General features: G+C 38.7%; 1 long non-coding RNA gene across 1 annotated transcript in view; it reads left to right on the plus strand.

Moving 5' to 3' along the window:
• The window catches only part of LOC121011615 (uncharacterized), a 110,248-nt gene that overhangs the window by 25,299 nt on the left and 57,901 nt on the right, over positions 1 to 27,048 (plus strand). The window contains exon 2 of the long non-coding RNA XR_005781674.1: positions 23,716 to 23,772. This is a non-coding gene — a long non-coding RNA (uncharacterized LOC121011615). The remainder of the gene's footprint in view (positions 1 to 23,715; positions 23,773 to 27,048) is intronic.

Below are 27,048 nucleotides of genomic sequence, written 5' to 3' on the forward strand. Positions count from 1 at the left end.
TCTGTCCCAAAAATAAATAAACGTTGAAAAAAAAAAAAAATTAAAAAAAAAAAATAAATGTTTATTTATTTATTTTGAGAGACAGAGACAGAGCACAAGCAGGGGAGGAGCAGAGAGAGAGGGAGACACAGAATGTGAAGCAGGCTCCAGGCTCCGAGCTGTCCGCACAGAGCCTGATGTGGGGCTCAAACTCACAAACCGTGAGATCATGATCTGAGCCGAAGCCGGACGCTCAACCAACTGGGCCACCCAGGCGCCCCAGTCTGCTGGTGTTTTATGTGTGATGTGGGAACCTTGGGAGCTGCTCCTGGGCCTCCCTGGTTCTTGATGAGGCGGATGCCATCTCATGGGAAGTGTCACTGTTCATCTGCTTGGCAAGGTCAGGGAGCAGCTGCTCCTGGTCTGTATCAGTCTGCAGCAAAGCTTACTAGGTGCTCTGAAGCTTGAGAGGACTCTGGAGCAAATGTGCGGATCACATAGGATTTGGGAGAAGTGAACCTCCCATCAGGGAAGGGGCAGGCTTGCTCTCTGTAAAGGTGCCTATTAAAGTATCCCTTTACATCTAGATAGCACTTCACATGTCCACTCTTGCACGTGAAGTGAATTCGGAATCTGCCGTCAACAAACTCTGAAAGTGATCAGTCGCGTGGTAATGAAAGGTAGAACCTGTGATTACCTTTTATACTTCCGCTGTGGTGAGGGTTTCATTGGCTCCTGTACTGGACACCATCTTTGCCTTCATCACTCGTAGACATTGCCACAGCAGCCACCACCTCTGCCCAAGTAAAACCTGTCTTTGTCTCCCTGTAGTTCTTGATTCCCGCCCCGGGGCCTCTGATGCTGGGGTGTGGGATGCCCATGGGTACCCGCTCAGCACACACATGAGCAACCTGGGAGTGTGGGGGAGGTAGTATCCCCAGGGAAACCCTTAACCCATGGGGGGCAGGGGTTGACTGTAAACACTGCTCCTTTCTTTCCAGAGGTGGGGTGGTGGCTCCCAGCATATTTCATCAAGCCCCTCTGGTGGTCTGTGGGATTGAGCCACCCATGTCTGAGATGGCAGCCAACTTCCAAATACTCTGTGAACTGACCGTCCATTTCATTCCTCCTGTATCTCTGTACATCTGCCGCCCATGGTCACGAATGAACTTAACCATGGCACAGGACCTGTTTCTGTAGGACCCCAATCCCTCTGATTCTCTCTCCCACGCTTGGTGTCAATTTATCACAGGAGGCCCATCCTTTCCTGTCCAGGGGGAGCCTCCCTTGCGCCACAGCTTGAGTTTTCTCTGCATCAGGAAGGTAAGGCATCCCAGCTTGGAATATGAATATTTACAGAGGAACTTTGGAGGTGGAGATGAGAGGGGCTGTTCTTTTCCAAGAAAACTCAGCCTCATGGCGTTGGTCCTTCTGTGGCCTCCAAAATGCCAGTTTTAAGATGGAAAGCAGAGTAGGGGCCCATGTGTTTTTGGCTGATTCCTAGCCTGATACACTGAATCTTGGCTTTGCTTATTTGGTGGAATATGACCACAAGGAAATCAAAATTATATCTTTTTAATATTTTAGCAATATTCCCCTTTTATACAGGCAATAGAATTAAGGCATAGAGGAAAACTAAATGTGAGCCTCTTTTAGGGGTACTGAAACAAATATAGAAGCTAGGTGCATGAAAAAACACACTGGTTCTTTTTTCTTTTATAAGTATTTTTCTCAAGTTCATTTATTGAGACAGAGAGAGAGAGAGAGAGAGAGAGAGAGAGAGAGAGAATAAGTGGGGGAGGGGCAGAGAGAGGGAGAGAGAGAATCCCAGGCAGGCTCCACACTGTCAGTGCAGAGCCTGATGCAGGGCTCGAACTCACAAACCATGAGATCATGACCTGACCTGAAGTCAGACACTTAACCAACTGAGCCACCCAGGGGACCCCCACACTGGCTTTTTAATAAAACCCATTTTTTTGTTTGTTGCAATTTTTTATTCAAACTCTAGTGAGCCAATACAAGTGCAACATGAGTTCCAAGAGCAGAATTCAGTGATTCATCACTTACGTATAACACCCAGTGCTCATCCCAACTAGTGCCTTCCTTCGTACCATACCCATCATCCATTTAACCCATCCCCCCACCCTAAGACCAGGTTTGATGAAACTCTTTATGCAAGTTTTTTTTTAACTGTTCTCAGTAATTGGGTTGTTGTTGGTAGTATTATTATTGTTAATCTGAGACTGTTATGTGTATCACATGGGATAATAAATGAATAATTTAAAGATAATTTAATTATATCACCTCTTGTGTTTTAGAGAACCAGTGTTCCCAATATAGAAGAAAGGAGACATAGATGTAAACAGAAAAAATTATGTTAAAAAATAGTAGTCTTGAGTTTAAATGACGAGTTACAGTATGAACTCATAAGCTATTTTGTTTTTTGAAAATATTATATACGTGTGTGTATGTACGTGTATGTGTGGGTCTACTTCTGGTTCTGACTAATGAAAAGGCCTAGCAGTGGGTGTCCCCAGTGCCCAGATTGTAGCCTTACAACGTCACTTCCCACTAAAAGAAACCAGGGCTCTTGGAGAAATGGCTGACTCTAGATCTGGGGAAGGAGGTGTACAAGATGAATTGGAACATCTCATCAGACCAAGTAGTGAGGAAGCTAGCAGAGACTATCAGGTGATGTCAAAAGGACTCAGGACCTAATTTGCAAAGACTTCCATTGGCCCAATTGGGAACCATTTCAGCTATAATAAGGGAAATATTTGTAATTGATCAAAATATATCAAAATATGTTTGAATCCATGAGTGTATAATGATTTTTAAAATAAAAATCCAACTGGTCACCTTCAGAAGATGATGGGGATCCAATTTATAATCTTGAAATTGATAATAAAAGGAAAGATTCTAGTATTTATCCTGCCTTTTCTAGGTGACCTGGGCCAGTGGTAACTGAAGTATAGAAAAGGGGATGCATTTTTAGAGATATGCCAACTAATAAATAAAAAAGAAATTATAGGATTGGAATATCACCATTTTAATGGATTTAAGTATTGTGCATTGACAGCTACTCACATCACAAAAAGAGAGATCATCATATCTCATGTCTTCTAGTGCAAGACCTCAATGCCACTTTGGTATTACCAAAGGGATTGAACCTGAGTCTAGATACAGCTGCCAGTTTGCAAGAAATACAGAGAACGTGTTGAATTATACCAAGTGTATCAGCAAAACTCGACTATGTGGACTCCTCAGGTCAAATGCCCCTGTATTTTCAACAGACACATTGTCATGAAAAGAAAGAGATGGAGAAGGAACCTGTAAAGTTAAGAGATGCCCCCTCCCCTGCTAACGTGTGCACTCGCCCTCTAAAAAAAAATTAAAAAGAGAATTTAAGAGAGACCTTAATGATGTATTACATTTTTTACAAGGTAAGACAAGGCACACACTTGGTGATAAAAATCACCAAAAAAAAAAAAAAAAAAAAAAAAAAAAAAAAAAAAAAAAAAAAAAAAGTAAAGATGGCAATAGGTGATTACTACAAAAAACCAGGATGTTGGATTCTCTAGGGGACCAGAAAGGGATTGCCACCGGGACAAGGCACATGGAAGGATTTCTGGGGTCACTGGTAAATTTATATGTTTTGACTTTGGCGGTGGTTACAGGTTTTTTGTTTTTGTTTTTTAAATAATAATTATTATCTTATAATAAAAAGGTTAAAAGGAGAAAAAGTAAGGAGAAAGTGACTAAAGTATACCCATACTTTATTTTTTTTATTTTTACTTTTAAAGTTTTAATTTTTACTTTTAAAAAGTTTTTGTTTTAAAGCTTACTTATTTTGAGAGAGAGTAAGCGAGCACATGCATGTGAGACAGGGAGGGGCAGAGAGAGAGGGAGAGAGAGAATCCCAAGCAGGCTTCATCCTGTTAGCACAGAGCCTGACTCTGGGGCTCGATCCCATGAACTATGAGATCATGACCTGAGCTGAAATCAAGAGTTGGATGCTTAACCGACTGAGCCACTGAGGGGCCCCGAGAGTTTTTATCTTAACTCCAGTTAGCCAACATGCAATGTTGTCTTAGTTCCAGGCGTGCAATACGGTGATTCAGCAGTTCCGTACATCACCCCGCTGCTCATCCTCGCCAGTGTGATCCTGCATCCCCATCGACAGATTTCATGCTCACCCCAACTCCCTCCCCTCTGGTAACCATCAGTTTATTCTCTATAATTAAAAGTCTGTTTCTTTCTCTCTTTCTTTTTTTAAACATACCATGTAATATTAGTTTCAGGTGCATAATTTAGTGGTTCAACAATTCCATACAACACCTGGTGCTCATCACAAGTGCCCTCTTTCATCCCCATCACCTATTTCACCCATCCTCCCCTTCACTTCCCCTCAGATAGCCAGCAGTTTCTTCTCTGTAGAAGCATCTGTTTCTTGGTTTGCCTCTCTCTCTCCTTTCCCCCCTTTGCTTGTTTGTTTCTTAAATTCCACATACATATGAAATCATATGAAATACACCCACACTGTAAAAAAAAAAAATATGGTGATTTTGTTCTATTAAGCCCCTATCTTGGGGATTTTCTTAGGTCTAGACATTTAGACCCACTATTTACTCATTCCGGGGACCTCTTCTCTTTGCCTCCCTTCCCCCAGCCGGCGACAGCCTGGGGATAAGCTGATGTTCCATCTTGATCTGGTTTCCAGGGGGACAGAACTAGAATGTTAACCCAAGGTCAAATTTGTCCATAAAGAAGATAAAGATTTTTTGTCTCTTTATTTGATTTTACACCCATTACTTACACCTATATGAATTAGAGAACTGTCCCTATTGTATTTATTTTCACAAAAGAGACCTCGTGTATAAACTAAGGCAGGTAAATTAAGATGTGTATCAAGGCCTCCTTCGGCTCTGATATTTGGTATTTGAGATAGAAGTATATTAACTTTCTTGTTCTTCATATGGAGATACTGTGAAATGGAATGGTTTAATGGGATTCTCCAGGTCACACGGGGAGCTCTGCCAGGCCACCTGATGAAATTTATTGCCGGTGTAATTGTTTGGTTTTCAATGCCGTCTTAGAAATAGGTTTTATTTACAATTTTTCCTTCTGCTGTCTTCCTCCCTTGCCTTTTTGGCAAGCACCCGAGAAGGAGAACATCGTTTCTGAATTATAGTAATTAAAGGGATATTCAGAATGGTGTGCTCTCTGATTTAAACCCCTAAAAAAACCAGAAGAGGTTTTGACAGAACTAGGACATGGGGAGCAAAAAGTCAATTAAAACTGATTTTTTTTCAAGAGCCACATAAATGTTATAAAAGTGCCACATACTTGAGCCATTTTAGCAGTTTTCCATCTGCTTTTGTTGTCTCAGAAAGAAGGAAGTTTTTCTGGCATTTCTCTGAATTGTCTCAAGTGACTTTTAGATCATCATAGTGAGTGGGGTGGCCCTAATTCTCAATGTTCCAATGTGACTCTGAAGTTTAGAGCGAGATGCACTAATTCATTGGGTTAGCTTTGCCCCCTTTTGGCTTGAAAAAGAAAAGAACGTGAATTCTTTCACTTGGCAGAGCGAGTAGCATTGTGGGTTGTCCTTCAAATACATTTTCCACAGGCACCGAGCTCTTCTCGGGCATAAACAGGCTGTTGTGGAACAGACAGACATTCAGGAGATTCTATAAATCGAATCTTCCGTCTTCTGCTAATATGGCTTTTGGCAATAAAGCCATTATAATGAAGTGCCATAAAAGGCATCTTTTTTTTTTTTTTTCATCTGTTGCCTACTCAGCATGGGGTTTATTGCTATTTAGAAGTCTGATTGCTAAATGTTAAACCAGGCAGGTCACCCTGCAGTAAATGGATAGATGGGTCTCTGATATGCCACCTGCTGTCCTACAGGACAGCTGGCAGATTTTGGGGGTGGCAAGACTGAAAATGGCAGCAGAGGCATGCTCCTTTTATTTTTGATGGCCTCCTGGACATTGGCTAATTGGCACTAACGAACACTGGTAGGTGTGTAGTCTATGAATTGATCCAACTTATGTACTTATCGATTACCTATTTGGAGTCTGTGCTGTGAAAAATCTAAATGCTGGATGAAATAGAAATTCGCCTCTAAAGAAATTTACATCCCAATTGGGGAAATAATACTGAACAATAAGAAACAATTTGAGAACCACCAAATGCCAAAGTCTATCCATTTTGTAAAGATTTGGTATTACACTGGGGCACTTTGTAAGTGCTCCATAGGTAGTGGGTTGTTGCTCTGTATCATTATCATTATTATATTATATTATGTTAATTTTCTGGACTACGGAGGCAGGATTTTAGAGTGAACAGAGGATCAGCTGGAATGTTGATGATGTCCAAAGGGAGGAGGCCCTTGGAGAGTGGATGGGGTTTGCCTCAATGGAAGAATTTTGAAGGCGTTGTGACATGCATGAGGTCAGTTCTCAGTTTAGGGTTTGGCATTCTTGTGTCTGATGAATTCATTCCTCACTGCTTTCCAGCTCCCCAAAGTGGGTTGTTATTGTTGGTTCTCATCTTCTTTCCCGTCTTGCAGGTTTGTGTCTTTTTTTTTTTTTGAGAAAATAACTTTACTGTAATTTTAGTAAGGCTTTCAGAGTAAAAGTAGATGCATATGTTCAAATTATCATTTTAACTGGAGACTCAGTTTTTATTTTTTGTTTCTTGTTACTTTTTTGCAGGTATAATTGACATATAACACTAAATTAGTGTCAGGTGTGCAACATAATGATTCAATATTTGTAAATACCATGACATGGTCACCACAATCAGTCTGGCTAGCATCTGTCTGTGGACATAGTTATAAAATGTTTTCTCTTGTGATGAGGACATTTAAGATCTATGGGCAACTTTCAAATGTGCAGTATAGTGTTATTAACTATGGTCACCATGCTGCACATTACTTCTCCATGATTTATTTGTGTTGTAACTAGAAGCTTGTTCCTTTTGACCCCCTTCACCCACCCTTCACCTCTACCTCTGCCAACCACCAGCCTATTTTCTGTTTTGTTTTTTTTTTTAATTCCACATATAAATGAGATTATCTGGTATCTGCCTTTCTCTGTCTGACTTATTTTACTTAGCATAATGCCTTCAAGGTCTATCCATGTAATTACAAATGGCAATATTTCATTCCTTCTTATGGCTATGTAGTAGTATTCCATAGCACATGTGTGTGTGTGTGTGTGTGTGTGTGTGTGTGTGTGTGTGCGCACGCACACAATATCTTCTTTTTCTTTAAAGTATTTATTTATTTTGAGATAGATGTGGGGAGGGGCAGAGAGAAAGGGAAGAGAGACGTGGGCTCAATTTCATGAACTGTGAGGTCATGACCTGAGCCGAAATCAAGAGTTGGACGCTTAACCGAGTCACCCAGGTGCCCCCACAATATCTTCTTTATCCATTCATCCACTGTTGGACATTTATGTTGTTTCCATATCTTGGCTATTGTAAATAGTGCTGCAGTGAACATGGGGAAGGGGTACAAATACCTTTTTGGATTAGTGTTTTAGTTTTCTTTGGGTAAATACCCAGTAGTGGAATTATTACATCATATGGTATTTCTATTTTTAATTTTTTGAGGAACCTCTATACTGTTTTCCATAGTGGTTGCACCATTTTACATTCCCACCGATAGTGTATGAGGATTTCCTTTTCTCCACATCTTTGCCAACACTTGTTATTCCGTGGATTTTCAATAATAGCCATTCTATTAGGTGTGAACTGATACCTCGTTGTGGTTTTGATTTGCATTTCTCTGATGATTAGTGACATAGAGCATCTTTTTGTGTACTTGTTGGCCATCTGTATGTCAGGAGACTTTTTTTTTTTTAATTTTTTTTTTCAACGTTTATTTATTTTTGGAACAGAGAGAGACAGAGCATGAACAGGGGAGGGGCAGAGAGAGGGAGACATAGAATCGGAAAGAGGCTCCAGGCTCTGAGCCATCAGCCCAGAGCCTGACGCGGGCTCGAACTCACAGACCGCGAGATCGTGACCTGGCTGAAGCCGGACGCTTAACCAACTGCGCCACCCAGGCGCCCCATGTCAGGAGACTTTTAAAAAAGATAAATAACTTCATTTGTTTTTAAATGAAGATACATAGTCATTATTAAGAGAAGTCAGGTGCTCAGTCAGTTAAGGGTCTGACTCTTGATTTCAGCTCAGGTCACGGTCTCGCAGTGCAGTTGTGAGATGGAGCCCTGCGTTGGGCTCTGTGCTGAGTGTGGAGCCTGCTTAAGATTTTTCTCTCTCCTCCTCTCTCTGCCCCTACCCCACTTGCATTCTCTCTGTTTCAAAAAAGTAAAAATAAAAAAAGAAATTAAACAATACACAAAAAGTACCAAAAAAGTGAAAGCTCAATTCCCAATCATCCAGAAATTACTTTTAATAACATTCAGTGAAGATCATTCAATTCTACCATGTATGCATATGCATCAATATGAGCAGAAGGATAGAGACATGTTTATTAACTTGGATCGTATTGTACATGCTATTAAAAATTAAAGGCCATACATTTAATTTTGCTTGAATATAATGTTAAAAATACAACAAAATGAAATGGTAGGAATTATTGAACTTCAGATAAGTGTTTCTCAGTTATAAGAAACAGTAGTTTAATTAGATAAAGATTGGGCTCAAATCACCTTTCCCAACCCACATGTCAAATTGTACTTTCCTGTGTAAGATTGTACTTTCCTGTGTAAGATGATTTTTGTCCCACTCAGACTCACTCAGCGGTCCTGCACTTGAAAGCTAGAGAAAGTGAAAAGAAGGTCTGGTTACTATCATTTCCAGCAATAGGATAGACTAGATGTCCTGGAATCCTTTCACTACAAATTGGCTATTTGGGGTTGTTTGATCATTTCTAGTCCCCCAGAGACTTTATCTGTTACAAACATGCAAGGACCTTGGCCTGTGGAAGATGAAGTGTTTCAATGGAGACTCCACGTAAAACAGTAAACCCCATGGGGCTGTGCTTCTCTGTGGTCATGGTGGGAGTGATCCAGAAAAATATCTGTGCTGTTAAGGAGATGATCTGACAAGGAAATGTATTTTTCTCAGCCTGGGCTCTGGATGGAGCCAGAAAATGAAACTTCCCTTGATAATTTATCATCTCAGCCCAGCCTTCATAAGGTTTAATCTACAGCATTTACATACTCCAGAACCCCCAAGCCAAGAAATTAATGTAAAGTGGTCCTTGGGTTGGGAGTGTCTTCAGGTGCCTGAAAGGAGAAAATGGAGGTCTTCTCTATAGGAATACACCCCCAACACAGGCTTCATGGAATTCCCACAGAAAAGTCCTGATGAACACAAGCTGATATTGAAAAATCAAGAAAAACACAAGCAAACATGTCATCATGAATAAGGATGAACAGAAACAACAAAGAGTAGAAATTAGGTCCCCAGAGATTTCTTTATTTCATATAGAATATGAAATAAATATGCTTTCATGTTTAAATTTTTTTTAAGGTTTATTCATTTTTCAGAGACAGAGAGACAGAGCATGAGCGGGGGAGGGGCAGAGAGAGAGGGAGACAGAATCTGAAACAAGCTCCAGGCTCCGAGCTGTTAGCACAAGCCCGACGCAGGGTCCAAACTCACAAACTGCGAGATCATGACCTGAGCTGAAGTCCGACGCTCAACCGACTGAGCCACCCAGGTGCCCCTCATGTTTAAAGAACTAAAGGAAGGTAACAAAATCGTAAGCATGGGAAAAGATCATGCAGATTTGAATAAAATTCAGAAAGGACTTTTAAAAATGAAAAAATATAATCACTAAAAGTAAAAAAAAAGCCTATGAGTTAAACAGCAGATTAGAAAAATCTGAATAGAGAACTAATGAATAGAGAAACAGTACAGACAAATAAGGTAGAAAAGATGAAGAGGGGTGCTTGAGTGGCTCCGTCAGTTAAGCGGCCAACTTTGGCTCGGGTCATGATCTCGCAGCTCATGAATTTGAGCTCCATTGTTGGGCTCTGTGCTGACAGCTCAGACCCTGGAGCCTGCGTCAGATTCAGTGTCTCCGTCTCCTTCTGCCCCTCCCCCTCTCATGCTCTGTGTCTCTCTCTCTCTTTTCAAAAATAAGTAAAGAAAGAAAGAAAGAAAGAAAGAAAGAAAGAAAGAAAGAAAGAAAGAAAGAAAAGATGAAGGCAAAAAGACAAAGTAACATGTACTTCAATGGAATAATATGTAGATAAATAGAGAACAGATAGTATAAAGGAGGAACAGTATCCAAAAATGACTGAGCTATTTTCTAGGATTTTCTAGAAGCACATCTTAGACATTCTTGCTCTAGCCTTTGCCATTTTGACTTCCTTCATCATTACATAAAACAGCAGTATTTAGACTGATAGACTTCTCAATAGCAATAATGGACACCAGTGGTGCTAATAAGAAGTCCGATGCCATTCAGCTTCACTTTCTGTGAATGTGATGCATGTTGCTTAGAATTTTCATTTAGTCCCTGGATTTCTGACATTTCAGGAGTGCTGTGTTTTGGAGTAAATGTCGGGGGACCATTTTAATTTGCCAACTTATTATCTTTAGTTTTGGAATTTTTTCTTGCATTGTCTGTGATAGTTTCTAAATGTAGATCTATTTTTTTTTTTAATTTCTCTCCTAATTTTCTTCCTCTTTCTTTTATTTATCATATTATGGAAACTTTTGATTTAAACTGCCAGTGTGTAGATTGAATTTTTTACTTTAATCATTATATTTGAGTTATCCAGGAGCTCTTTTTTATTCTGTAATTGTTCCTTAAAAATTCCCCTGAAATATGAGACACATAAAACATACATATGAAAAGGAATAGAGGGTTTAGAATATCAATCCCTTCAAAAAAGACTTTCACCCCACTTTTAGCCCCTCTCTTGGCTGGTGCCTTCTACCACATCCTGAGTGTCTCTGGGTTTCTATGTGATTAGCTCACTTTTACCTGTGTGTCCCACTGTAAGAACTTTGTATTTCTCTTCTATTAGGTCAGTTTTAGCTCCTATAGCTACTTAAATATTTTTAAATGAGCATACATTAAAATAGACTTTTTGGGAGTATAAAGTTCTATAAATTTGAACATATATATAGATTCTTATGCTGTTGTGTGTAGTCAGACCCTCTTTCTATCCTTTTTCTCTTTCTGACAATGTCATATAAATAGAATTGTACAGGGTGCCTGGGTAAGTGTCAGTCAGTTTAAGTGTCCGACTCTTGATTTCAGCTCAGGTCATGATCTCAGGGTTGTGAGAATGAACCCCATGTCAGGTATGGAGCCTGCTGTTCCTATGCCCCTCCTCTGTGTGCGTGTGCAGGTGCACTCTCCATCTTTCTCTCACCCACCCCCCCCCAAACAAAAAGCAAAACAAAAATATTGAATTGTACAGGTTTAACCTTTTGAGACTGTCTTTTTTCACTCTACATAATTCCTTTGAGATTCATCAAATTGTTGCCTGTAACAAGTTTGTCTCTTTTTATGCTAAATACCATTCCATTGTATGGATATACCACAGTGTATCTGTTTCTCTATTGAAAGACATTTGGGCTGTTTCCTGGTTTTGACAATTATGAATAGAGAACTGCTACAAACATTTATATGCAGGTTTTGTCTGCATGCAAGTTTTTATTTCTCTAGAGTAAATGCATGGGAGCAGGATAGCTGGGCCACCTTGTTAAGGATATGTTTAACTTTATAAGAAGGTGAAAAACTATTTTCCAGAGTGCCTAAATCATTTAGATCCTTTTCCAAATTGGGTTATTTGTTGTTTGTTGTCGTTGAGTTGTAAGAGTTCTTTGTATACCTAGATACAAGTCCCTTATGAGATACATGATTTGCAAATATTTCCTCCCATTCTTGGGTTGTCTTTTTCCTTGCTTAATGGTGTCCTTTGCAGCACATGAGTTTTGAGTTTTGATGAAGACCAGTTTACTTTTTCTTTGGTTGCTTATACTTTTGTGTCAAAATTAAGAAAACATTGCCTAAGCAGGGTCCTGAAAATTCACACCTATGTTTTTTCTAAGATTTACACCTATGTTTTTATAGTTTTAGTTCTTCAAGTTACGTCTTTAAATTCATTTTGAATTAATTTTTGTGTATGCTGTGAGGTAGGGGTCCAACTTCATTCTTTTCATGTGGCTATCCAGTTGCCTCAGTGCAATTGTTGAAAGGTCTATTCTTTCCATATTAAATTGTCTCAGCACCACTGTTGAAAATAAGTTGACTGTAAATGTGAGGGTTTACTTGTGGATTCCCAATTTTATTTTATTGATAACCTTGTCTGTCCTTGTGTTAGTACCACATTGTCTTGATTACCATTATTTGATAGTTGAGTGTTGAGGTCAGAAAGTGTGAATCCTCCAATTTTGTTGTTTTTCAAGATTGTTTTGGCTATTCTGGGCCCATTGAATTTTCATATGAATTTTAGGATTAGCTTATCAATATCTGCAAAGAATTCAGCTGGAATTTTGTTGGGGGTTGCACTAAATTTGGGAAGTATTGCCATCTTAACATATTAATGTTAAATTAATATTAAATGTCAAACTTTTAAACATATTAATAGGTGTGACTTAAATATTATCTTTCAGTGCATGAACCTGGGATGTATTTTCATTTATTTAGCTTTGAAAAATTTCTTTCAACTCTGTTTTGTAGTTTTCAGAGTATAAGTTTCATACTTCATGTATTGAATTTCTTCCTAAGTATTTTATTCTTTTTTTGATGGTATTGTGAATAGAATTATTTTCTGTGTTTTTAAGTTTATTTTGAGAGAAAGAGAGAGAGAGAGAGAGAGAGAGAGGGAGAGAGAGAGAGAGAATGAGTGGGGGAGGGGCTGAGAGAGAGGGAGAGAGAGAGAATCCCAATTAGACTTTATGCTCTACATGGAGCCTGACTCAGGGCTCTATCTCATGACCCTGAGGTCATGACCTGAGCCAAAATCAAGAGTTGGATGCTTAGCCAATTGAGCCACCCAGACAACCCTAGAATTATTTTCTTAATTTCATTTTGGGAATTTCATTTGGGATTGTCCATTGCTAGAGTATGAGAATACATTTGAATTTGTATATTGATCTTGTATCTTGCAACCTTGCTGAACTTGTTTATTAGTACCAATAGTTTTCTGGTGGATTACTTAGGATTTTCTCTATATAAAATCATGTCATTTACAGATAGAGATAGTTTCACTTCTTTTCCAAACTGAATGCCTCTTATTTAATTTTCTGTCTAAGGGCCCTGGCTAGAACCCCCTGTATAATGTTGATTAGAAGTGGTAGGAGTGGACATAATTGCCTCTTTTCTTTCCATTGATTGGGGAAAACATTCATTCTTTCACAATTAAGTATGATGGTTGCTTAAAAAAATTTTTTTTGGTAGATGCCTTTTGTCAAGCTTAAGACATTCTCTTCTATTCCTAATTTGCTTAGAGTTTTTAAAGTAAATGAATGTTGAATTTTGTTAAATGCTTTTTCTATACCAATTGATGTGATTGTGTGGTTTTTCTTTGTTAGGTGGTTGAAATAGTGGATTACATTGATTTTCAAATATTGAACCAGCCATGATGCTCAGGATAAACCCACTTGATTGTGGTTTTATTAATATTTTTATATTTAATATATTTATATATTTTGTATTTCATTTGCTAATATTTTATTGAGGATCTTTATGTCTATGTTCATGAGGGCTTTGGACTGTTGTTTTCTTATATTGCTTTTGTCAGATTTTGGTAGAAGGTAATGCTGGTCTCTTAAAATGAGAAGTATTCCTTCTTCTTCCATATTCTAGAAAAGATGAGTAGAATTGGTATCATTTCCTCTTTGAATATGTGTTAGGATTCACCAGTGCAGTGATACCTGGGTGGCTCAGTCAGGTAAGCATCCAACTCTTGATTTTGGCTCAGGTCATATTCCTAGGGTTGTGGGAACAAGCCCTGCAACTGGGCTCTGCACCAAGCATGGAGCCTACTTAAGAGTCTCTCTCTCCCTCTCCCTCTGCCCCTCCTTTGCTCTCTCTTTCTGTCCTTCTCAAAAAAAATTCGCCAGTGAAACCATCTGATCCTGGAGATTTTCTTTTCCTGGAAGATTTTTTAAACTATGTATTCCATTTCTTTAATGGTTAAATGACTATTTAGAATATCTGTTTCATCTTAAGCAAGTTTAGATAATTTGTGATTTTAAAGAATTGGCCCATTTTATCTAAGTTATTGAGTTTCTGTGTGTAGAGTTGTTCATAGTATTCCCATGTTATCATTAAAAAATTTTTTTTAATGTTTATTTATTATTGAGAGCCAGAGAGACACAGAGCGTGAGCAGGGGACAGTTAGAGAGAGGGGGGAGACACAGAATCTGAAGCAGGCTCCAGTCTCTAAGCTGTCAGCACAGAGCCCGATGTGGGGCTTGAACTCACAAACTGCGAGATCATGACCTGAGCTGAAGTCGGTCGCCTGACTGACTGAGCCACCCAGGTGCCCCACCCATATTATAATTTTAAAGTCTGTGGGGTCTGTAGTGATATCTTCTGTTTCATTCTTGACATTGGTGATTTGTATCTTCTTTCTTATTTCTTGGCATGTCTTACTAGAGGTTTCTTAGTTTTGTTAATTGCTTCAAAGAACCAGTTTTGATTATGTTGATTTTCTCTATTCTTTTTCCTTTTCAATTTTATTGATTTCTTCTCTAATTTTATTTTTTCCTTCCTTCTGTTTGATTTGCACTTATTTTGCTCTTCTTTTTCTGATTTCTAAAAGAGAAGATTAGATTATTGGTTTAAGACCTCCTTTTCTTATATGAGCATTTAATGCCATAAACTTTCCTCTAAACACTGCTTTAGCTACACTCCACAAATTTTGAAATACTTATTTTCATTTTCTTCTAGTTCAAAATATTTTCCGTTTCCTTTATAATTTTCTCTTTGACCCAGACATCACTTGTAAGCATGTTGTTTAATTTCTAAGTTTTTTGGGGGGAGGTTTTCCTGTTATCTTTCCATAATTGATTTCTATTTTTAATTCAGTTATAGAGAATATAGTCTATCTATCTATCTATCTATCTATCTATCTATCTATCTATCATCTATCTATCATATATCTATCTTCAGAATATGATTTAAATTCTTCTTAAATTTGTATTATATGATCTTTATAGATTATGACCTTGCTTGGTGAATATATTCTGTGCACTTGGAAAGAATGTGTATTCTGCTGTTTTGGGGTGAAGAAATCTACAATTGTAGATTTAGATCCATGTAGTTGATGGTGCTGATCAGTTCTTTTATATCCTTGCTGATTTTTTATTTATAAGTTCTATCAATTACTGAGATAGAAATGTTGAAGTCTCTAGCTGTAATTATAGTTTTGTCTATTTTTCCTTTCATTTTATCACTTTTTGCTTTCTATACTTTGAAGCTCTGTTGTTATGTGCATACACATTTGGGATTGTTATGTTTTCTTGATTAGTTGATCCTTTAATCATTATGCAATGTCTCTTTTTATCTAAGACAATTTTTTGGTCTAAAATCTACTTTGTCTAATGTTAATATAGCTATTCCAGCCTTTTTGTTAGTGTTATTATGCTATATCTTTTTCTATCCCTTTACTTTTTTTTGAGGGGTGAGAGAGAGAGAGAACAAGTGGGGGAGGGTCAGAGGGATGGGGAGAGAGAATCTCTAGCAGGCTCTATCCCCAGCATGGAGCTTGACATGATATGGGCTGAAATCAAGATGACCATGACCTGAGCTGAAATCAAGAGTCAGAGGCTTAATCGACTGAACCACCCTGTGCCCAAATCCTTTTACTTCTACCCTACCAATAGTATTATATTTGAGTTTCTTATAAACACCATCTTGTTTGATCACTTTTTTCCATTCTGCAATATCTTTTAGTTGGTATATTTAGACTGTTTACCTTTAATATAATTATTGACATATTTTGATAGGCCTGTCATTCTATTGTTTTCTGTTTGTTCCTTGTGTTTTAATTTGCTCTGCTTACACTTTCCTGCCTTCTTTGGGTTACCTAAACGTTTAAAAGTTTTTAAGTGAAAATTTTGTCAAATTAATTATAGCCCTACATGCAGTTGTAAGAAATTATACAAATAGTATCCTTTGTACAGTTTGCTCAGTTTCCTCCAATGATAATATTATTGGCAACACTAGTATAATATAATCAGGATATTGACATTTATACAGCCCATTAGCTTATTCAGATTTCCCCAGTTTTACTTGTGCTCATTTGTGTATATGTGTGTATTAAGTTACATACAATTTAATCACCTGCATATATTTGTGTGTCAACCACCCAGTCAAGATACTGCACAGTTCCAACACCACAAGGAGTCAAGGATCCCTTGTGTTTCCCTTTTGTAACCATATTTACGGCTTCCTCCAGCTCCCCCTGCCCTGACCCTTAGCAACCACTAATCTCTCCTTTTCTCCTTTCTAAAGTTTTGTTATTTCAAAAATGTTGCGTAAATGGAGTCATAGAGTATATAGCTTTTGGGATTGGCTTTTTTTTCCACTCAGCATAATTTTATGAAATTTTCATAAATTTCATCCAAGTTGTTGCCTGCATTAATAGTTTGTTCCTTGTTATTGGTGAGTAATATTTCATGGTATGTAGGTACCCCAGTTTCTTTAACCATTCAACTGTTGAAGAACATCTAGGATGATTCAAATTTACAAATAAAGTTGCTATGAATATTCGTGTAATATTTACACATTTTTTAGTATTTCATTTTAATTGATCTCTTTTGTTTTTGGCAATATCTGTGTGTTTCACTGCTCTTGGGATCACAATAAAAATTACTTAATTTTTCAGTCTATTTAGAATCAATACTTTACTACTTTAGGAAGAGTATAGAAACTTACCATCATATAGGTCTTATTATCCATCCCCCTTCGTGTTATAGTTACCTTTTGTATTAAGCTTTCATCTACCCAGGTGGGATTTAACCTGCAAGTTCCAATCAGATCTATGGGTTATGGTTCCAATGTCAATTCCATTCACAAAGCCTTTGCAGTACTATTGGATCTGTCTGAGGTCTGCCACCAAAAGTCTGGGACCCTGACTGTGGTTTATCCTGCCTTTCCCTTTGCAAAGTCTGCTGTGGACAGTTTAGTGTTCGATGTATGTATGTACCACTCAGTGATTTGTCCAGGAGTCCATGAATAGCTTTATGAGGTTGCTTTTTCCAGCTTCTGCCTTTTCACAATCTCTCAGATACTTTCATGTTTCCTGGGTATTTCTTTTTCAGTCTTCTGGGGTCAGAAAACTGAAGCTTTATGTATCTAGCTCTGCCGCACACTGGGCTGAGGCAGAAGGGAAGAGAGAACAAGAAAAGAGGCACTATTTCTTGCACTTACTCTGAATGTCAGTAGACCCCTTTCCTTTTCCTCAAGCCTGAGCAAGGGGGCGTGTCCTGGCACTTTCTCTGCATCGGTGACCATTCCAGTGTCCAGCTGTGCTGCAGCTAGGTTAGGGGCTACTGGAAGGAAAAAAAAAACCTGTTTGACAGTACTTCAGACCGTGTTCTTTTTTCCCCAATCTATCATTTCTTTCTCAGAGTCCTCAAATAGCTGATTCAGGCATTCTGTCTACATTTTGTAGCTGCATTCGGTGGGAGAGACAGGGTGGTCTATACTTTTCTATCTTACTGGAACCAGAATTCCTTCATCCCCTTTGTCTTTTAAACATTTGTTGACCCTTGGCAATTTATCTACAGGTGTTTCTTGTCAGTTCCCTTTGTCTCCACGAACTTACACTTTTATTTAAAATTTTTTTTTTTTTTTTTTTTTTTACAATTTTAGTATGATCTTAAGAGAGAAAGGAGGTGGTCAGTTCTCTATCTTCATATCTAATAAAGTTCTGCCGTATGCAAACTTTGACTACCTTTTCTTGCTTTTCTTGATTAGTATGACTAGATTTATTAGTCCATTTTAAGCTTTTAGGGTTTTTGTTTGCTTTTTGGTAATGGGATACTATTAGAAGAATGAATTTTAAAAGAATTGATTGGAAATCTGATTTTGTTTTGTCAGCTTTTTGAAATAGAGCTCTTCTCCCATTTTAGAAGATACACATACATATATCTGATAACTGATAAAGAAGACACCCAGATTTTCCCCTTTGTGTTAACCTAATAAAATTATTTTTTACAAGTTTATTGATTTATTTTGAGAAAGAGAGAAAGCACAAGTTGGGGAGGGGCAGAGAGAGCGAGAATCCCAGGTAGGGACTCTGACAGCAAGAAGTCCTACTTGGGGCTCAGTCTCACAAACCGTGAGATCATGACCTGAGCCAAAATCAGGAGTCGGATGCCTAACTGACTGAGCCACCCAGGTGCCCCCAAAGTATTTTCATTTGTTCATGCTGTGATGAAAAACACTTTACAGCTTTATATTGCTTTCATACCTTAATATTAGTTCTTTAGTACATTTGATAATTGCAGGGTTTCCTTCTTACACATCAACATCTACCATGGGTTTTTGTTTTTTTTTTTGAGAATAATTCTTTTTATTTCATTTTCTTTGGAATTTTTGCTGCCCATTTTGCTAATTATTTAACCATTTTGAGGCATATCTGTGGAACTGTGACATTTTTGCTGAATAGAAAGATCTGTTCCAGTTTATAGACTAGTCATTAGCCAAAACAGTTTAAAAATATTTTCATCTTGGGGCGCCTGGGTGGCGCAGTCAGTTAAGCGTCCGACTTCAGCCAGGTCACGATCTCGCGGTCCGGGAGTTCGAGCCCCGCGTCGGGCTCTGGGCTGATGGCTCAGAGCCTGGAGCCTGTTTCCGATTCTGTGTCTCCCTCTCTCTGCCCCTCCCCCGTTCATGCTCTGTCTCTCTCTGTCCCAAAAATAAATAAACGTTGAAAAAAAAAATTAAAAAAAAATAAATAAAAATATTTTCATCTTCCCTGCTTCTTTTATTTTCACTTGCCGACTTCATGAGATAAAGGAGAAACTGGAGGTTGGAACTAGATTTTATCCACAGGTACTTTTAACTTGCACTTTTTATTAACAAAGCTAATGTGGAAGCGAAGTGTTTTCTGTTGCCAATTTAACTTCTTTAATTAAAAATGAAAGTTATAAGGTAATAGTGCCATGGGTGAAGTTCTAATGTCATCAGAATGGGGGAAATGGGTTTAAAATTGAAACTGTTGGCCTGATGGTGACTCTATAGCACAGCATCGGGAGTTTTGCCACTTTATTTAATGAAAAATGGATACTAATGCCTTAAACTCCTTCAGTATTACCTTCAAAAAAATTATAAAACTATAAAGAGGCATAACTATGAGAAAAGCACTGATGAAAGCCGAGGGTGCCCTGGGAAGGTGGGTGTTTGAAAGATGAAAGCGTGAACACGCAGGGTTTCAAACTCTAAAGGAATGTGTATTCTTGTTCTTAAATGAGGTCAGGCAAAGCAGACTCCCTCCTCACTTTTAGCAACCCCATTCAGTTGCCAAGCGTCTGAAACAAACGCCATTCTGGAATGCGCTGAACCTGATTATTACAAAATCCCAGCGAGAAACCCTGGTTTACAGTCTTCATGCCAGCTGGGGTGGCTTTTGGAGTTAATTTTTTTTTTTTCCTGAGTAAAAAGCAAAGTACCCAGAAACATGTTTTTTTAATGGAGAGTCCTAAGACCCTCCCCTCCAATTGTCAGTTATATCGGAAATGATCTTTTCAAACGATAGCTTCACATTCACGAGCACCTCGACCCATTGGGATTAGCCTGTCATGCCTGTGCAGTCCACTCAGAGTTTCTACTGTTTTGTAGAATTATGTTCCTTTCCTCCAGAAAAAAAGTCAAATGCTATACCAGACATGTCATTTTACAAAATATTAATAGGTTTTCCCAATATACACAGATGTATTTCAGGCATACAAAATGTTACATCTACAAAGACTTTAACATAAAAATGTCCTTGGCCCAGGCCTCACAGTAAAAGTGTAATAGTCAAACCAAATTAATTTCATGGTAATTTATCATCCCTAAAATTTAAAGTGGGAGGAGGCGAAGGGTCTTGCAGTCAACTATCTTTCCCGTGTCTTCCAACAAGAACCGAAAGTGGAGATTTCGTGGGGACAAACTCAAGTGTGGCATATCTGTGTATGCTTGTCAGGCGTTTCCTTCTAGCAAAGCCCAAAGGGCGGTCCTTCTTGACGTACTTGATCAAGTCTGTAGACGTTGATCCTCAACAACACAGATGCTTTAGGAAGATTTGATTTCTAGATGAATCAACTGCAGCAGACAGAGAGAGCCTTTTGAGGGCACCAGCTACCAGCTGGAGTGGCTGCCCCGGAGCAAGCAGGACTCTCACCCTCCGCTGGCCTAGGGCCCAGAAAGACAGAGGCAGCACATTCCCTCTCAGATCAGACCCCTGTGCCTAGCCTGCCGTGTGGCAGGGAAGGGGCTCTGGGGTCACTCTGTCCGAGCCTTCATAGAGCTGAGTAGGCCGCACACACAACAGGAAACAGACGGTATCCTGGCGTCACCACCCTTTCCTAAGCTTGTCCTCCTTGTTCCCTGTATTACTTCATAGACTGACCCGGCAGGGAACTCTCCCTCTTGACACCACCTTCCAGGGACGGCTGGAAAATGATCTCTAACCGTTTCACCTGGAAATCTCCAAAGAGGACACACAGGCCCTGTTGACATTTTGTTGTGTTTTCAGTAGCTTTGCAGATGTGTTTTTCTAGTACTGTGCCTTTCTTCATTTTCCCCAAGTGATTCATTAGTATTTTTCCTGTGTACAGGGTTATCATTAAATATCCAAATTAATAGTCAAGGAAGCATCCAAATTTAGGGCAGTGTTGTTTTTTTTTTTTTCCTACAGGAAACTGGGTTAGTTGCTTTCTTTCCTAACAAAACCTCATTTTGCTGGATTTTAGATTTTTTTATTTGTTTTTGAGATAGCTTTATTGTTTTTGTCTGTTTATAAAAGGAAATATATACTCTTTGCAAAATCTTGAGAAAATCCTGAGACATATAAAGAGGTTAGCAAAGGCTACCCATAATTCCACTTCCTGGAGACAGTCTCTCTTCTCATTTAATTTAAATCCCTTTTTAGGTAACTAGAAATAGAGCTGTGTGTGTGGTCCATAACTATACTGTCCTTAGAATCCTCCCAATTCATTGTCCTTCCTCCTCCCCCAACCCCACACTAACTTGGCCCTACTTTAATTATATGACCACAACGTCAAGGGAGCCCTTAGCACAGCTCAGCAGCTGAATCCACTTCCCCAGCTGGGTCACGCTGCCACTTTCCAAGACCTCTATTTTATGCCTTCTTTTCCCTCCCCCAATCTTTAACATTCTTTCCCTTCCTCAAGTTCAGATGATGACCTCATTTCTTATTTCTCCTCCTTACTCCTCTCTTTTCAGTTTATTCGTCTTCCCACCTGGTTCATGAGGCAAAGCAAGGAGGCTTGGGGGGATGGCAAGAAGACAGGGGAAGACAAGATGCAGATCTCTTTGGGCAGATCTTGCCATAACGGAGAGAATCTGGTGCAGATGGTCTAATGAAGGAAAAGCTAGTGAGTGTGGGCCATTGCTACATCAGAAGCTGTGTTTGGTGGGGAGGGTCCAGCCACTGCAGACAGGACTGGGGGCAGGTGCTCATGGCAGTCATGGGGAAGGTCAGGGCTCCTCTCTGGAGAGAAGGAGAGCCCCTGTTAGTTGGGTGCCAGTGGCTCCTTCTTCTGCAAATGGTGAGGTTTCTTCCCTCCCGTCAGAACTTCACGTTGATGTCAGGGTCCACATTCAGGTTCCTCTGATGGTGGTCCCTGTCATTGTTCTCTGTTTAAGTGAGTGTGTTTGGGCTTTAGCATAGTTATTCTTCATTCTGTCTGTCTAAAATGTGTTGCTAATAAATACAGATTAGAACAGGCAAGTTTTTTCTTTTGAAATATCAAGTCAAATATTTCTTTGGTGATTAAAAAAATTTTTTTATTAAGGTATAATTGATGTCAACATTATATTAGTTTCAGGTGTACGACATAATGATTTGATATTTGTATATATTGTGAAATGGTCACCACAATAAATCTGATTAACGTTTGTCACCTTACATAGCTATAGAATTGTTTTCCTTGTGATGAGAACTTTTAAGAAGAACTTTGAACAAGTTCAAATATGCAATGCAGTATTAACTATAACTATAGTCACTGTGCGGTACATTACATCCCCGTGACTTATTTATTTTATGACTAGAAATTTGTTCTTTTGACCCCCTTCATCCAGTTTCCTCCCCCCACACTTCCTGTCTCTGGCAACCACCAATCTGTTCTCTATATCTATGAGGTTTTTTGTTTTGTTTTGTTTTGTTTGTTTTTTTTTACATTCCACATATAAGTGAGATCAGAGATCATATATTTGCTTTTCTGTCTGACTTATTTCACTTAGCATACTGCCTTCAAGGTCCATTCATGTGTCCCAAATGGCAAGATTTCATTATTTTTAATGGCTGAATAACATTCCATTGTATATAGATATACCACATCTTTTATCCATTCATCCACTGATGGACATTTGGGTTGTTTCCACATCTTGGCTATTATAAATAGTGCTGCGTTGAACATGGGGTGCAGATGTCTTTTCGAGTTAGTGTTTTCATTTTCTTGGGATAAATACCCAGAAGTGGAATTACTGGATTATACAGTAGTTCTATTTTTGAGTTTTTGAGGAACCTCCCTACTGTTTTCCATCATGGCTGCACCAATTTACATTCTCACCACCAGTGCACCAGGGTTCCCTTTTCTCCACATCCTTGCCAGTATTTGTTATTTCTTGTATTTTCAAGTCAAATATTTTTAATTTTTTTCTTCTTCACGGCGCTCTTTAGGTCCTAAGTACATCGACCCATGCAAAACAACACAGAGGGAGGGAATCCTACCGCGTGTTGCTGGCGTATTTCTGTCATAGTTGTGTAAAGATCTGTTAGCGATTAAGGATTGATTTCATTGTCCAAGAGATTTGGGGACTGAAAGCTTGGCACTGCAGGATATTTGGGGATCCAGGAAGTGGGAAATGTGCATCATGCACATTTCTTTCTCTGCTTTATAGTGGCTGCTTCTCTGGGAGATGACTTGGCCTCCTGGAAAGAAAAGATTTGGGGGCATGGAATCATACAGAGGGCCTGAGGAGTGTGGGGGCACTCAGTGTATGGCATCCTGAATACTTAAAAAAAGAATAGAAACTTATTTTTTTTATTTAAAAAAAAATTTTTTTTTTCAACGTTTATTTATTTTTGGGACAGAGAGAGACAGAGCATGAACGGGAGAGGAGCAGAGAGAGAGGGAGACACAGAATCAGAAACAGGCTCCAGGCTCTGAGCCATCAGCCCAGAGCCTGACGCGGGGCTCGAACTCACAGACCGCGAGATCGTGACCTGGCTGAAGTCAGACGCTTAACCGACTGCGCCACCCAGGTGCCCCATAGAAACTTATTTTTAAACTTAAGAGTTAGCAATATTATAAGTAAAGTAGGTGGATTTTTTTAAACCTACAGTAGATTTTGTTTAAAACTGAATATTTAACAGCTTATTGGGTAAGCCTAAAGGCTTGAAATTACACGTCTATGAATTTAGGCCTTGTGTTTTTGACACCTTGGCTCCTTTTCTCCTTCCTCTGCTATTTTTTAACTTGCTGCAACAGATGAGGGACTCTTAAACCATCTGTTAACCTTTTCTTTCTCCTTTTTTAACCATGTAGAGTCGCTCCAGGCAAGAAGACCCAGAGCCATCAACACTGAAACAAAAGGCAAAGGAGGTGAGCATGGCTGGAGATCATTGGGTTTGACATTTCAAGGCTTGAGCCTATTAATTTTTTATGTCCTGCTACTTGTATATCGTTAATAAAAATCTGACGAAAAACTTTTTAGGATGTATTTGTTGCTTTGGCTTTGATCTTAATGTTTGCAAACTAATACATTAATACATGTGAAGCCTTAAGGAGTTTTCTAAGAGAATATTTCCATACATTATATTTTCATTTCCATTTTAGGTAGCTGAGCCTCTGTGGGGCTGTTGATGGCAGTGGCATTCCATTTTGGTGGGAAACGTAGCCTTTGCCTGCCATTAAATGTTATTTCTTAGACATAGGAAACCTTGTCATCAATATTTTACCTACATTCACAACTGTAAGAGCCCATGCTTCTAAGATGTGTTGCCATTTCAAATTCTTCATTTTGAAAAGATACATGAAACCCCATTTGGTTATTTGCAATAGTAAAACTGGTCCCACATCATCTCAGCACAGGGCTTGCTGTCTAGTTATTAAAATTTCACTTGGGTTAGGCTATAGAGATCAGCTCAACTGAATGTCGTTATCTTTGCTCTCTTTAAGGAACCCGTTCCTGGCAGTGGCATCTGCAACTAATTGAGTTGCAGAACTCAGATGTCTAGAAACAGAAGTCATGCCAACTAAAACATGTCATTTTGTCCCTATATGTTATGTGGGCGTCCCCAGATGCAAAATGTAGGCATGGCATGACAAAATGCTCACAAAAAACTAAGCTGCATTTGAGATTTGTGGGTCTAATGACTGATTAGATTAAATTTGAAATTTTGCCTTATAGAAATAAGTAGATATGAAACTTGAGTTATTTCTTAGGACAAAATGATGACTAACCCAATTTTGAGCACTTTGCAGTGACACACGGGCAAATGGGCTGTTGAAATGGCTCTTGGAGTTTGCGCTTTACTCGAAGGTGCCTGTAAAATTCTCTGAATATTTATGATTTATGTTGAGTATAATACAACCTTCAGTAGTTTTCACATTTTTATCCTTGTGAGTAATATTTGAAGTGCCCATCGTTTTCTGATTTATGAGTAGTTAATTATTCAGATAAATGTTAAGTACCTTTTCCTTAGAGGACAGGGAATGGAAAAAAGTATACTATGGAAGAAAGCAAAATTAATTCACTGTAGTGACCATTCAGAGAACCACTGATCAGATTGATTGTTATGGAAATTTCTTTTACTATTGTTCCAGAAAAGATGAAATCGCTATAAATATGGGTTTTTTTTTTAGATCCACTAGAGGGAGTGATGCTGTACAGATGTGTATTTTTTAATGAAAAAGATTTGTTTGTCATTGAGTGAAGAAATACATTTGTGCTAATAGTATTATCAAAATTCAACAGCTGTGATATTTAAAGTCTTGCTCTTTATTTATGAACATTGCTGGGTGGTTGATTTAAACTTGAAACCAGCTTTTTGGTGACAGAGGGGAGCAGCTCTGTACTCCTACACATTTGTCCTACTTCTTTCTGTCCCTTCTAATGTAATTCCTTAATTTTCTAATTCTGCTTACTTTCCTGAGGCAATTTTGATATGCAAATAAGCTTTAGCATTTGAAAAAAAGGGAAGCTTTTGAGATTTTGACTTTCATTTTTTAGAGATTGCGTGTTTGGTACAGTAGCCTCTCAATAGGGAGTGAATGATTACAACTTCGTTTCTGTAGTGGCTTTCAAGAGCAAGTCTTTTGACTTGAGACCCTGCCCCCAGACCTCCTGGGGGTCTTCCTGACCGGTGCTCTGGCTGGGGTGTGGGCGTGAGAGTGTGGAGGTGGGTGTAGGGGTTGGGAGAGTGTAAATTATACCCTCCCAAACAGGAGATTTCTTCTCATCTTCTGTCTTCTATGAAGTAACGATAGTAAGAAACTTCAAATTTGAATGCGTTTTCTTTCCCCAAACTTAAAGAATGTAAAGTAATCCATACACCTGCTTTTACAAATTTTAAGCAGTATTGAAGGGTTTAAAATGAAAAGCACACCACCAGGCTCATCCTTTCTACTCAGGTCACGCATCCAAGTGATCACCTTATAAAACAATATTTTGGGGACACCTGGGTGGCTTAATTGGGTAAGCGTCCTACACTTGATTTCAGCTCACATCATTTCAGCTCACATCATAATCTCGAGGAGGCGGAGTCCTATGCTGGGCTCTGCGTTGGGTGTGGAGCCTACTTAAGATTCTTTCTCTTCCTCTGCCCCTCCCCCACTCACGCTGTCTCTCTCAAAAAATAAATGAATAAAATAAAATTTTTATTGAGGCAAAATTTACATACAGTGAAATGCACAAAGTCATCAAATAAGTTGGTGTTGATTAATTGATATAGTTGTGTAACTACCACCATACTCAAGATACAGATCATTTTTATCAACCCTAGACAATCCCCTCGTGCCTCTTCCTGTCAAAATTGGTTCACCATAGTGACTCAACATGACCACTGGTCAGTGATTGCTATACAAATTTCTTTTACTGTTGTTTCAAAAAAAAAAAAAAAAGATGAAATAGTTATGAGTAAGGCTATATTTTAGATCCACTAGAGGGAGTAATGAAGTCCAGTTTATCCGTGTTTTTCTTTGATCTCTTATGCTTTTAATATTGTATCTAAGAAATCATTGCCCAACCAAGGGTACTATGATTTACTCATATGGTTTCTTCTAAGAGTTTTATGATTTTAGTTCATACATTTAGGCCTTGAAGCATTCTAAATTAAGTTTTGTGTATGGTGTGAGGTAAGTGTCCAAATATATCCTTGTGCATGTGGCATTTGTTGTAAAGAGTGTTCTCTTCCCCGTTGACTTGTCTTGGTACCCTTCTGGGAAATCAGTTCTTTTCTTTGAAAAGAAAAGAAAAAGGGAAGAAAAGAAATGAAAAGAAATGAAAAGAAAAGGAAAAAGAAAAGAATTTTCAACCCTTTTGAAGAAGAGAGGAAAAGAAACAAAAAGAAAAAAGAAAAGAAAAGAAATGAAAAGAAAAGAAAATGGGCACCTGGGTGGCTCAGTCGGTTAAATGTCCAACTTCAGCTCAGGTCATGATCTCGCAGTCTGTGAGTTCAAGCCCCATGTTGGGCCCTGTGCTGACAGCTCAGAGCCTGGAGCCTGCTTCAGATTCTGTGTCTCCCTCTCTCTCTCTGCCCCTCCCCTGCTCATGCTCTGTCTCTCTCACTCTCAAAAACGAATAAATGTTAAAGAAAAATTTTTAAGAAATGAAAAGAAAAGAAAAGAAAAGAAAAGAAAAGAAAAGAAAAGAAAAGA

This window comes from Herpailurus yagouaroundi, unplaced genomic scaffold (assembly GCF_014898765.1).
Source record: "Herpailurus yagouaroundi ecotype Mexico unplaced genomic scaffold, PumYag 194, whole genome shotgun sequence".
NCBI lineage: Eukaryota > Metazoa > Chordata > Mammalia > Carnivora > Felidae > Herpailurus > Herpailurus yagouaroundi.